This window comes from Oryza sativa, chromosome 5 (genome assembly GCF_034140825.1).
Source record: "Oryza sativa Japonica Group chromosome 5, ASM3414082v1".
Classification (NCBI taxonomy): Eukaryota; Viridiplantae; Streptophyta; class Magnoliopsida; order Poales; family Poaceae; genus Oryza; species Oryza sativa.
Genome location: NC_089039.1, coordinates 8593736 through 8606403, shown reverse-complemented (window position 1 = coordinate 8606403; position 12668 = coordinate 8593736). Strand labels below are relative to the sequence as shown.

Genomic DNA, 12668 nt, shown 5'->3' with positions numbered 1-12668 from the left:
AGGTTCCACCGAGATTTGAACTCGGGTTACTGGATTCAGAGTCCAATGTCCTAACCGCTAGACCATGGAACCACCTGTGACTTTAATTTACTTTTATGTTTTAATATTTTTGGAATATAAAACGACAAAAGATAACCCGGTGAATCTCTAAACCTTTCTATCTATAAAATTTAAAATACAAAATAACGAGATAGAGTTCGCATCTGCTACAGTTACCAGTACAAATGGTATCTATACGCATAACAGTTTATAAATAAATTGCACCGACCGTCATTCTTCCGGACTCCCAGATCGTTCGTCGATTTCTTTCAGGTTTTCGTCTTTCCGATGTCGTTCGACGCGGTCTCCCGGCGGGAGACATCGCCGGCGGCGGCGTTGGAGGAGGAGATGGCGACTGTGACTCAGGCGCCGCCGCCGTCGACGCCGTCCATGGTCGGCAATCCAGATGGTGGAGCTCCGGCGGCGGCCGCGGACCAGAGCGCGCCGTGCGCCACCGGCGGCGAGACGTTGGTGGGCGAGGGCCGGCTGCGGAAGGGGAAGATGGTCGCCGAGGACCAGAGCCCGCCGAGCGTCAGCGGCGGCGCACCGGCTGACCTGCCTCCCGGCGGTGACACTGACACCCTCCTCCTGGGTGTTCGACGGCAAGAAGACGCCATTGCAATGATGACGCCGAGCATGAAAGAGAATGTCCGGAAGTGCAAGCTGGCCGGCCTGAGGGCCGCCGCTCCGGCCGCGCGCCGGCGTCCCCGTCCCGTCGAGAAGAAGCTCATCGGCGGCGCCGCCATCCTGGGAGCCGGCCGACCACCGCACGTCGCCGCGGATGAGGCGACGCCGCCGCCGGGAGCCAAGAAGCCCAAGCCTGACCACCGCGCGTTCTTCTGGACCGCACTAGGGCACGACATGGCGTCGACGACCTCGGCGGGGTCCGACACGGGCGCGACGCTCGACAACATCGCCGTCGTCGACGACAACCTCCGCGCGAACCTTTGGTACCTCGTCGCCTCGCCGTGGCGGCCGCCGGCGCGCGTCTACGGCAAGAAGATGACGTTCACGGACCGGAGCGTCGCCCAGCACCGGCTGCTCATGTCGTGCAAGGGCTGGCACAACACGCACCGCGGCGGCGACGAGCCGTTCCCGTTCGAGGAGCTCCTGACGCCGGCGGAGAAGGCCGCCGCCGACGGCGACGAGGGCCTGCGAGTGCAGGCCTACGACCGCACCGGCCGGGACTACGACCTCAAGTGCAAGTTCCTCAACTGCAACGACGCCTACCGGCTCATCCTGGAATGGTCCGAATTCCTTAAAGAAAACCACCTTGACGTCAAGGACAAGAACGCCGCCATGGCCAACGAAGCCATGATCGATCTGTGGGCGTTCCGTTCCCGGTGGCTGAGCCATGGCGTGGATGGCCATGAGGACGGCCGGCTCGGGCTGGTCATGGTGCACTACTTCAGAGGCGACGCCCCGCACGCCGACGCCGCCATGAACGTCCACGACGCCCTAATGCATTCAGAGGCGACGCCCCGCACGCCGACGCTGCCATGAACGTCCACGACGCCCTAATGCAGGTGCGGAAGGCGAAGTTGAAGAAGAATAAGGAGGAGACTGGATCATCGTCATCGTCATCATCGAAGGTGAAGAAGAAGAAGAATAAGGAGGAGAATGGTGTTGGATTGCATGATTTGGATCGGTTTGGCACAAAATGGAACTACAAATTGAAATGGGATTGGGTCATACCTTGATCTCTAGGAGTTCCCATCTCTCTGTCTTTGTTCTTCTTTCTTCTCTTTTCATTTGGAAGCACAGAGAGAATCATTTCTCGGTTCTTCCCTATGTTTTAGTGGGTTTTGCTTAATCGGGTAGCAAAGGAAAACTTAGGGTTTAACACTTAGGTATTTATCTCTATTTATAGCCACTGCACACAGGGGGAACCGGCACTAGAAGAGGCGGTAAATCCCCCAATAAAGGATGCTCTTGAGAGGTCGTTCACTATAGCGATCGCCCAAAAAAAATATCTCTGCCGACTTGGTTTAGCCGCAAGATCATATTTGCTTTCACACTAACATTCTCCCCCTTAATCGTGAGGCTAAATTTATAAGTCCATCTCTCAACATAATAGCATACCAAGATAAAAGATTACAGTGACCAATATAAAGCATAACAGAATCCAGTGACTATAGCACACCATTATATTTTAAAATAAACTTCTTTAATCTTACGAGCTCTTTGAACTTATTACATTAGGCATATACAAACTTATGGACTCACTTTTCATTAAAACAGTACATCAAGACATTAGATTACAGTAATCAATTAAGCACCACTGAACCAAGTGACTATGGTTCCTATTTAATTTCAAAATGAGTCCGCCTTAGTTTTATGGGGAGTCAGTGCCATATAGGTTCCTTCTTATTCCAGGATCAAAGGCTTTTCTACCAAACCCATGCCGGCAACATGCTCTTTAAATACAACGGGTGTTAGGCCTTTTGTGAGTGGATCCGCTAACATCAACTTAGTGTTTATATATTCAACGCTTATTGTCTGATCCTGAATCATTTCTTTCACAACATGGTACTTGATATCAATGTACTTGGCAGAAGCACTTGATTTGTTGCTACTCGCATAGTATACTGCTGGTTTGTTATCACAGTATAATTTGAGTGGTTTTGATATACTGTCGACCACTCTCAATCCCAGGATAAAATTCTTCAGCCATATTGCCTGTCCAGTAGCTTCATAACATGCCACATACTCAGCCTGCATTGTCGACGATGCAGTAACTCTTTGTTCGGAGCTTTTCCATGATATAGCTCCCCTTGCAAGGGTGAAAATGTAACCTGACGTGGATTTCTTATCATCAACACACCCTGCAAGATCAGAGTCCGAACAACCAACAACTTCAAGGTTTTTAGACTTTCTATATGTGAGCATGAGGTCTTTAGTGCCTTGTAGATAACGTAAGGTCTTCTTAGCTAATTTCCAGTGCTCTAGACCTGGATTAGATTGATATCTGCCAAGCATCCCGGTAACAAATGCTAAGTCAGGGCGAGTGCACACTTGTGCATACATTATGCTTCCAACAGCTGAAGCATATGGTATTGACTTCATCTGTGCAGCTTCATACTCATTCTTAGGACATTGGAATTTTTCATACTTATCACCCTTCATTATAGGAGCAGGCGAGGCTGAACAATTATGCATATTATACTTCTTCAGTACTTTTTCTATATATGCTTTCTAGGATAGCCCCAAAACACCATTCGATCTGTCTCGGTAAATTTCTATACCCAACACATAGGTGGCTTCACCGAGATCTTTCATTTCAAACTTAGAGGCCATAAATTTCTTTGTTTCCAGTAGCATATTTTTGTCATTACTGGCCAAGAGTATATCATCGACATATAATATTAGGAAGATGAACTTACTCTCCTTAAAGTTAGCGTATATACAATTATCCTTTTTATTCTCTTTAAAACCAAATTGTCTTATGATTTGGTCAAACTTTAGATACCACTGCCTTGATGCTTGCTTTAGTCCATAAATTGATTTGTTTAGATGACATCCCATATGTTCTTTTCCTTTAGTAACAAAACCTTCTGGTTGTGCCATGTATACATCTTCATATAAATCACCGTTCAGGAATGCCGTCTTAACATCCATTTGGTATAATTCCAAATCATAATGGGCAACTAGTGCCATAATAATTCTGAATGAGTCCTTAGTAGAGACTAGAGAAAATGTTTCATTATAATCAATCCCTTCTCTTTGCGTAAATCATTTTGCTACAAGCCTTGCTTTGAACCTTTCGATATTTCCCTTAGGGTCACGTTTAGTCTTATAGACCCATTTGCAGCCAACTGTTTTGGCTCCTTCGGGAATTTCTATTAAGTCCCAGACTTTATTAGTACTCATGGACTTCATTTCGTCTTTCATAGCATTTAACCATTCAGACGAATGTTCACTCTTCATTGCTTCTTTAAATGAGATGGGATCAATGTCTAATATAGGCTCATTCACCTCTTCACTCATAGGTTCATTCACCTCTTTATTCATGTAAGTAACATAGTCACTTGGAATTGCTGACTTTCTAACTCGTTGTGATCTTCTGACGGGTTCGTTATTTTGCTCATCTATCACAACTTGGGGCTGCTGAGTATCCTCATTATTCTCATCATTTGATATACTACTAGAAGTAGTTGCAGGAGCTTCAGCAGATGTTGCATCATTATTTCTTTCTATTGAAGGTGTAACACGAGTATGTGTTGAGAAAACGGGTTCTTCAATTAGAGGCATTGGAACGTAATTCAGTTTCTCTTCCAGAACAACTTCTCTGGGTGTCATACTCCCCTTGATTATGTCATTTTCCAAGAACACATCGTGTCTTGTCTCAATAAACTTTGTAAACTGATTTGGGCAGTAGAATCTATATGCCTTTTGACTTATCAGGATAACCGATAAAATGACAACTGATTGTTTTGAGGTCTAACTTTTCTCATGTTTGGATTAAAAACTCATGCTCCAGCAGGACAACCCCACACATGAAAATAATTTAGGGTTGGTTTCTTCCCAGTCCATAATTCAAAAGGTGTCTTAGGAACTAATTTACTGGGAACCCTGTTAAGAATGTGTGCAGCTGTCTTAGGTGTCTTAGGAACTAATTTACTGGGAACCCTGTTAAGAATGTGTGCAGCTGTCTGAAGAGCTTCCATCCATAACTTTACCGGCAGAATGGAGTGACTTAACATACTTCGTACCATATCCATAAGAGTGCGATTACGCCTTTCAGCTACTCCATTTTGCTGGGGTTCGCTCGGTGCTGAGTACTGGGCCTTAATGCCATTTTCCTGTAAGAACCTCGCAAAAGGTCTAGGAATTTGACCATAAGTAGTATGTCTACCATAGTATTCACCACCACGGTCAGACCTTACAATTTTGATCTTTCAATCATGTTGATTCTCAACTTCTGCTTTGAAAATTTTAAATTTGTCTAATGCCTCAGATCTTTCTTTGATTGGATAGATATATCCATAACGAGAGTAGTCATCGGTGAATGTTATGAATAAATCAAATCCATCCACTGACTTTACATTAAATGGACCACATATGTCTGTGTGGATGATTTCCAAAACTCCCATACTTCGATTTGCACCTTTCTTGATTTGCTTTGAATATTTTCCTTTGATGCAATCAATGCAGTGATCAATGTCTGCATCCGAGAAGTCCAAAGGATAGAGGATGTTTTCTTTAATGAGACGCTCAATTCTCCCCCTCGAAATATGGCCCAAACGATAGTGCCATAATTTCGAAGAAGTCTCATTATCGTTATGTTTTCGTTTGGTACTGACATTTGCATTTAAGGAGGAGTCAACATTATAGGTGGCATCGCACACGGAGATTTGATAAAGTTGTTCCTGCCCATCGGCGAGACCAACCTCTTTATTATCATGCATAATTATACATCTATTGTTTCCAAAAGTACAATAGTAACCACCGTTATCTAAACGTGAAACGGAAATTAAGTTCCTTTTCATAGAGGGTACATAAAGGACGTCATGCAGCTGAAATTTGAAGCCAGTATGAAGTGTGAGAATGAAGTCTCCAATGGCCTTAACTTCAGTTTCAACTCCATTAGCAACTTTAATTCTTCTTTCCCCTCTTCTTAGGGTCCTCCTCATAGTGAATCCCTGCAAGGAATTTGCAACATGAATTGTTGCTCCTGAGTCAATCCACCAAGAATTGATGGCATAATCAATATTCAGGGATTCATCAACAAAAGAAATAACATCAGTACCTTTCTTACTGAGCCATCTCATAAACCCAATACAGTCCTTTTGGCGGTGTCCACTCTTTCCACAAAAGTAGCACCCATCCTTTTCTTTTCCCTTTTCTTCTGTATAGGGATTTCCTCCAGATTTATTCTACTGGGATTGATTTGAACATTTCCCCTTTTCTTTAAATTGACTAGGCTTAGGCTTCAAAAACTCTTTCTTAAATTTTTTATACCTTTTCTTCTCGGAGTGTTTAAATAGATTCGCATGATCAACTCTTTCTGCCTTAAGCCTTTCCTCTTCTTGCACACACATGGCTATTAATTCATCAATGCCCCACTTGATCTTCATTGCATTATAATCGATCGTAAACGGAGAAAATTCCTGGGGCAGAGATGACATAATGAAATGGACAAGTAAACCTTCGGAGATTTTCATTTCCATTGATTTAAGCTTAAAGGCCACGTGACATTTCTTCATAACATGTTCCCTCAGATTTCCAGTAAAATCATATTTTTCATTGACCAATCTTTTAATAAGAGTGGTGGCATAAACTTTAGAAGAGCCTTTAAACTGTTCCTCAACTTTAGCAAGATATTCTCTGGCTGTCTGAGTCTCTGGGACTGCTCCTCTTATTGCGTCAATAATGGAGCTCTTGATAATCATAAGGAATTTACGGTTTGAAATATCCCATTTTGCCTTTACTTCATCATATTCCTTTTTAAGGGTCTCATAATTCTCATTTTCCGGTCTAGGCTCAATCAAAGGATTATTATGGAGGGCGTAATCAATATCCAACAGAGCTAGAGTAATTTCCAGCTTCTCCTTCCATGAAGCATAATTACTTCCATTAAGTTGTTCAATATTGCCCATTATTCCAGCAATTTGTGAGGCATAAGATGCTGGTCAAATCCATAACAGCTTTGGCCAGAATAATAAATACAAACCACACTTTATTAATTTGTTTAAAAAAAACTCCTTTTATTAATTCAATCAGAACAACTTTGGCCAGATTTGAATTGAATTAATAAAATTTTGTGATCAAATAAAATTCAATCAGCTTTGGCCAGAATGACAATTGTTTGTCACACTTAATTACAATATTTATTTGCAGCGCAAATAAACTCACAATGCATAAAATAATAATAACTTTAAGTAATAAACATAATGTAATGATCATAAAATAAACAGATAAATAAAAGAGAATTTTACCATATAATAAAGTCACTTATTATTTTTATTATTATTAACTAAAGCATTATAAAATATATTTAAAGTTTAAACACAATAATCATAATCATAATTCTTTAAAAAGAAAAATTTAATTGTAATATCATTTTAGCCCAATCCTTTTCTTAGACACGTTACTATGCAGCCCGTTACTATGCAGCCAATTTAAGAATTAAACCAAATATAATTTAATTTTTTTATTGAAACTTTAGCTGGGCCTCTTCCCCGAGCTAGGCCGCATTTGGCCTGGCCCATCACAGCCGCGCCGCCTCCCGCCTGGGCTCCAGGCCCAACAACCTGGGCCTGGGCCGGCGTTCGACCCCTTACGCACGGCCTCGTCAGCCTGCGTCGGGAGCGAGCCGATCCGAGCCGTCCATCTCATCGGACGGCCGGGATCGCTCCCGCGCGGGACAAAACCGGCGCGGCGGCCGCCCCCCGAGAAACCCTAGCCCCCATTCTCTCCTCTTCTCTTTCTCTCACACCCGCGGCGACGTGAGCGAGACGACGACGACGGCGGCGAAACGGCGCACGACGGGGTCGGTGATGGTGCCACCGAGCCTTGCTCGCCGGGGCTGCGTGCCGCCATAGCTGGCGCGCATCCCCGTTGAGCGTTGCTCGACGGTGCCCTAATGTACCCGCCGGTCGCTCGCGCAAGGGAGATCTGCGGCAGCGACGGCGAGACGGGGCCGGCAACGGCTACCTCAGCGACAGCAAGCATGCAAGGAGGAGCCGGGCCAGCACGGCGGGTCACGAGGCCGCTCGGGGACCAAGTCCTCGAGCGCACGCTCGCCTCTTACAGCGTCGGTGGCGACACGGTGGTTGCCACCGGCCACCATGGCCCTTAGGTAAGCCCGCCGCGCTCCTTTTCCCCATGATTTTAGGGTTAGGGTACCATGATTTGGGGAATTTTTTTTTGGGGGGGGGGGGGTTTACTGTTGCTAGGGTTTTGGTTCTTGGGGAATTTCTGAGATTTGCATGAAATTTGCCTTCCCCTTCTTCTATTTTCTTCAAGCCGAAACCCTAGTAGGCCTAATTTCGTTTCTTATACCTCAGGATTGCATGATTTGGGCTCAATTCAACTTTAACAGAGGGATTTGGGCATGAACACGAAGAACAACTTGAACATAAACACTAAAACAAATTTAATTGGATTGCACAGAACACTTACTGAGTTCCAATTTGAGGCCAACCTTGCTCTGATACCATTGTTGGATTGCATGATTTGGATCGGTTTGGCACAAAATGGAACTACAAATTGGAATGGGATTGGGTCATACCTTGATCTCCAGGAGTTCCCATGTCTCTGTCTTTTGTTCTTCTTTCTTCTCTTTTCGTTTGGAAGCACAGAGATAATCGTGTCTCGGTTCTTCCCTGTGTTTTCAGTGGGTTTTGCTTGATCGGGTAGCAAAGGAAAACTTAGGGTTTAATACTTAGGTATTTATCTCTATTTATAGCCACTATACACAGGGGGAACCGGCACTAGAAGAGGCGGTAAATCCCCCGATCAGGGATGTTCTTGAGAGGTCGATCACTGTAGCGATCGTCCAAAAAAATCTCTCTGCCGACTTGGTTTAGCCGCAAGATCATATTTGCGTTCACACTAACAAATTGATCATCGTCGCTGTCATCGGGAGGAGCATTAGCGGTTGTGGAGGCTTTGCCGGAGGAGAAGAATGGGGATGCCGTCGACGAGCAAGAGGAGGCTGATGTTCAGGGCGGTGCGCCAGCGGAGGTAGAGATGGAAGCTAGGTCTGAGGAGAGGTTAGCATGGGCAGCAAATGGGATGGTGCTACTGGGATAAAGGGGTTCTAGAATGCAAAGTCGTACATGATTACTGTCACGCCCAGAAATTTAGCCCAAATTTCCAGACTATTTTGTGTATTAAATCCCTGTCCAGGACCAGCCAGGGTACACAAAACGACAAGTAATACACAGTCCCAAACGTAAATAAAGCGTAAAATACTTACAGAAGAGGCACTTAGTCCTCACACCGAAACAAAAGCAGCAGCAGCGGAAAAAGGCGATCCTAGCGGGGCTTCAGCTCCACTCCACAGGCAAAACTCAACTGGGGTCTGAGCCTTGGTCCTCTAACTCCATCTTCAGCTCAGAAGCACTACACTTCTGAAAAGAGGGAATAATAGCAAGGCTGAGTACAACCACCGTACTCAGCAAGCCACACCAACGATGCAGGCGTGCAAGGGGAACACAAGGACGGTTTGTGGCTATTTGCATAAAGGCGGTTGTAAAACATTTTATTGAACAAAACAGTAAAACTGTTGAGTAATTAAAGTAACATTAAAATCTCCACTGATCAACGCTACACCACGTTGAACAGGCCCAACCAACCCACCTGTACTACAGTGCATTGGGTCGATTTATTAAGTGTGAGACTAATCACGGTGAATCTGGTCGACCGCCCATAACCGCGGGCACGGCTATTCGAATAGTTTTACTCTGATCAGAGGTGTACAACTGTACCCACAAGACACAGCCCCACGACACGTTTCCGTGCGCCGACATGCCACCACGACATACCGGAAAGAGGCCGTGACAGGACCCTTCGCATAACCCCCTCTAACCAAGCACACCACACCTCAGGTTTCACCCCCACTCCTCGCAAGGCAGCGGGCAGTCCCCTCTCGTGCCTAGGTGAATCCGGAAGCCGCATAGGCCGTCGCAGGGCCCATCCAAACTCCATCACGCCCACCCTTGCCTGGATGCGTCGGCTAGAGGAAAGCTACACTACAAGCCCAGCCGTTGCCCACGCTGGCTTGTGGTAAGTACGATAAGTTCTTCCAGGGCATCCCGCGAACCGGTCCTTAATTGCCATGGGTGCGACTAGCAAAACCATGCACCCACAGCCCACCATTCAGTCGCATTTTAGTTGGATAATTATAACCATGAAGCATGGCCAGATGTCTTGAGCACATAGCTCATTCTGATACTAAAAAGGTCTAATACTGTAATTATCCCATCAACTGAGCTAGTAGTAATTAAGCATGGCTAAGCATATAGTTCTAGCTAGGTCACATAAGTAACATGAGCTAGTCGATTTATTACCCAAGGTTGACAAAGAACAGATATCAAGTAAACATGGCACAAGCGAGCAGATAGGTAATACCCAGATCCCATGTAATTAGCAAAACATGCATATTTATTTGTAAACGGTAAAACATTTATAAATTAGGATAAACATGCTCAAGGGGAATGTGTGACTTGCCTTGCTTCTTCAAAACAATCTTCCGAACTCTTTTCCTCGCGACCGCGGACTTCCGAAACAACGGATTCTACACGCTGGCACGCAAAACGAGGAAAAACTCTAATAAAAACCAAGAAAACAGTACATAAAAAGTAAACAAACATGTAGAGCTCAATTTTAGATGAATTTTGCAAGTTGAATGGCTCAATTCGGAGTTCGAATGAATTAGATATGAATTTTAGAAGTTTTGAGCCATTTAAATGAATTTCTAGAATTAAACTCGATTTATTGCGCAATTATTATTTATTTTTACAAAGGAAATGGAACTCGCTGACGTCATCAAGGGGGAGGGGCGGCGCCGGCAAGCGGGCCCCACCGGTCAGCGGCACAAGGGCGCCGGTCCACCGTGGACTGGGACCACCGAGGCGGTCCACAGGAACCGACGGCCCGGATCGGCCCAAAGCCGATCGGACGGCCACGAGGCGGCGCGGCTGGGGCACGGGCACGGCATGAAGCCGGCTCGGCCGAGACATGGCGCGGCGGCGGCAAGGGGGAGGCGGCAAGGGGGAGGCGGCGGCAAGGGGGAGGCGGCAAGGGGGAGGCGGCGGCAAGGGGGAGGCGGCAAGGGGGAGGCGGCAACCGGCTGCAGCAGCCGGCGACGTGGAACGGCGGCGGGCGGCCGGAGGACAGCGGCGCGCACGGGGACGGCGACGCACCCCAAGAGGCGGCGGTCGGCAAGAAAGGGGGACGGGAAAAAAAAGGAAGGGAGGAGAGATCCTTACCGGAAGCGGCGGCCGACGCGGAGGAAGAGGACGGCGACGACGATTGCCCAATGGCGGCTTGCGAGGACGGAGGGCGGACGGGGTCGCCCTTGACCTTCAGAAGGAGAAGAGGGAGTTAGGGAGGGGAGGACCGATGCGGGGTGACTGGAAACGAAGGCCGATGGCGATGACAAGAGGTAGAGCTCACCGGCGACCGAGGAAGGAGGAGCTCCGGCGGATTTCCGGCGAAGAGGGGCGGCGGCCGAGGTCCTCCTCGTCCTTGCGGAGCTGAGGGAGGCAACGGCGCGAGTCGACGTCGACCGAAGCGGCGGCGCGACGCGGCTGGAGTCGGCGGTGGCGGCGGAGAGAGATGGTGAACGCGGCGGCGGCGTTCCAGGGGCAGGGAGGGGAAACGGAGTAGGGGCCGGGGTGCGGCGAGGAACGGCGATGCCGATGGCGGTGGTAGCGCAGCGCGGCAGCGACGGGAGCGGTGGTGGCGCGCGACTGGAGGTGACGAGAGGCGGCTGTGGCTCGGGTGCACGGTGGATGTGGTGTTTCGGCGGAGTTTTGTGGAAACGGGGCGGTGGCCGGTGTGCGGCAAAGAGCGGCGGAGCCGACGGTGCAGCGGCGCGGCGCGGCGGCGGCTACAGCGACGGCGGCGTACAGCCGGAGCTCGCCGGAAAGCAGCAGAGCGCGGGAGCAACGAGGGGAGAGCGGTAGGGAGTGCAGCGGGTTCGGGAAAATTGGGGAAAAGGGGGAGGATGGCACGGGGATCATTTTTATAGGCTCGGGGAGGAGAAATCGTGGCCGGATGTGGCGGATTTGAAGCGGCAACGGCCGGCGACGTGGGCGACATCGTGGGCGAAGTGGGGCTCGATTCGGCGCCAAAATTTGGGGAAAAGCGGGGGAGGAGGTGGAGGAGAGGGGTGGCTCCCGGTCCCACGCGAGAGAGGGCTCGAGGAGGCCGGGAATGGTGGCGACGTGGGCGGTTTTCGGCGGCCATGGCGGCAACGGCAGTTGCCGGCCTGAGGTTGGGGATGACAGGTGGGCCCATGGGTCCCACCTGTCGGCCAAAGAGGAGAGGGAGGCCGGCTGGGGAGGCAAAGTAGACTTCGGGGAGGAGAGGGCCGAGCGGCGAGCTGGGCCGAGGGAGAGAGAGAGCCCGAGATGGGGAGGGGAGGAATTTGGGCCGAGCCCGAAAGCAAGGAAGGGGAAAATTATTTTTCTTTTCTTTTTATTCTAATTGGTTAAATGAACTTTGTGCTATTAAAATTACTTCTTGAGCTCCGAAAATTCACGGAAAATTCCGGAGAGTACATTAGGGCACAAAGAATATTACAAAATATTCCCGGCCATGAATTTTAAAGGAAATTTTAATTCCCTCAATAATTTCACTTGATTAACTAGCTTTAACTTTTATTTAATTTCTAGAAAATGCCTTATTAAATGATTTTTAATCCCGAACGAAAATCGGGGCGTCACAATTACGCAACTAGTATATACTTCAGTATTCTATATGTAACTCTATAAATTTATATTCCCTCACAAAATATAAGAAATTAAAAAATATCCAATCCGATTTTAGATTTTTATATTTTAGTACTGAAGGAGTACAAGTTAATAAAATTAATAGCTATGGGCGTTGTTTCATTTTTGTCTGGATCTAAATTAATAACTATAGTAGTTGTTTTACTTTTGTCTTGATGACTAGAA

At 47.4% G+C, this 12668-nt stretch overlaps 1 long non-coding RNA gene and 1 other non-coding gene across 2 annotated transcripts; both read right to left on the bottom strand.

Annotated features, from left to right (window-relative positions):
- Positions 1-72, bottom strand: TRNAQ-CUG (transfer RNA glutamine (anticodon CUG)). The gene has a single exon. It is a non-coding gene; the product is annotated as a tRNA-Gln (tRNA).
- A 10143-nt stretch (positions 73-10215) lies between these two features.
- Positions 10216-11292, bottom strand: LOC107281074 (uncharacterized). The gene is made up of 3 exons (XR_001545969.3): positions 11164-11292; positions 10977-11070; positions 10216-10289 (listed from the first exon to the last, which is right to left on the bottom strand). It is a non-coding gene; the product is annotated as an uncharacterized lncRNA (long non-coding RNA).
- Between the last annotated feature and the right edge of the window lie 1376 nt (positions 11293-12668).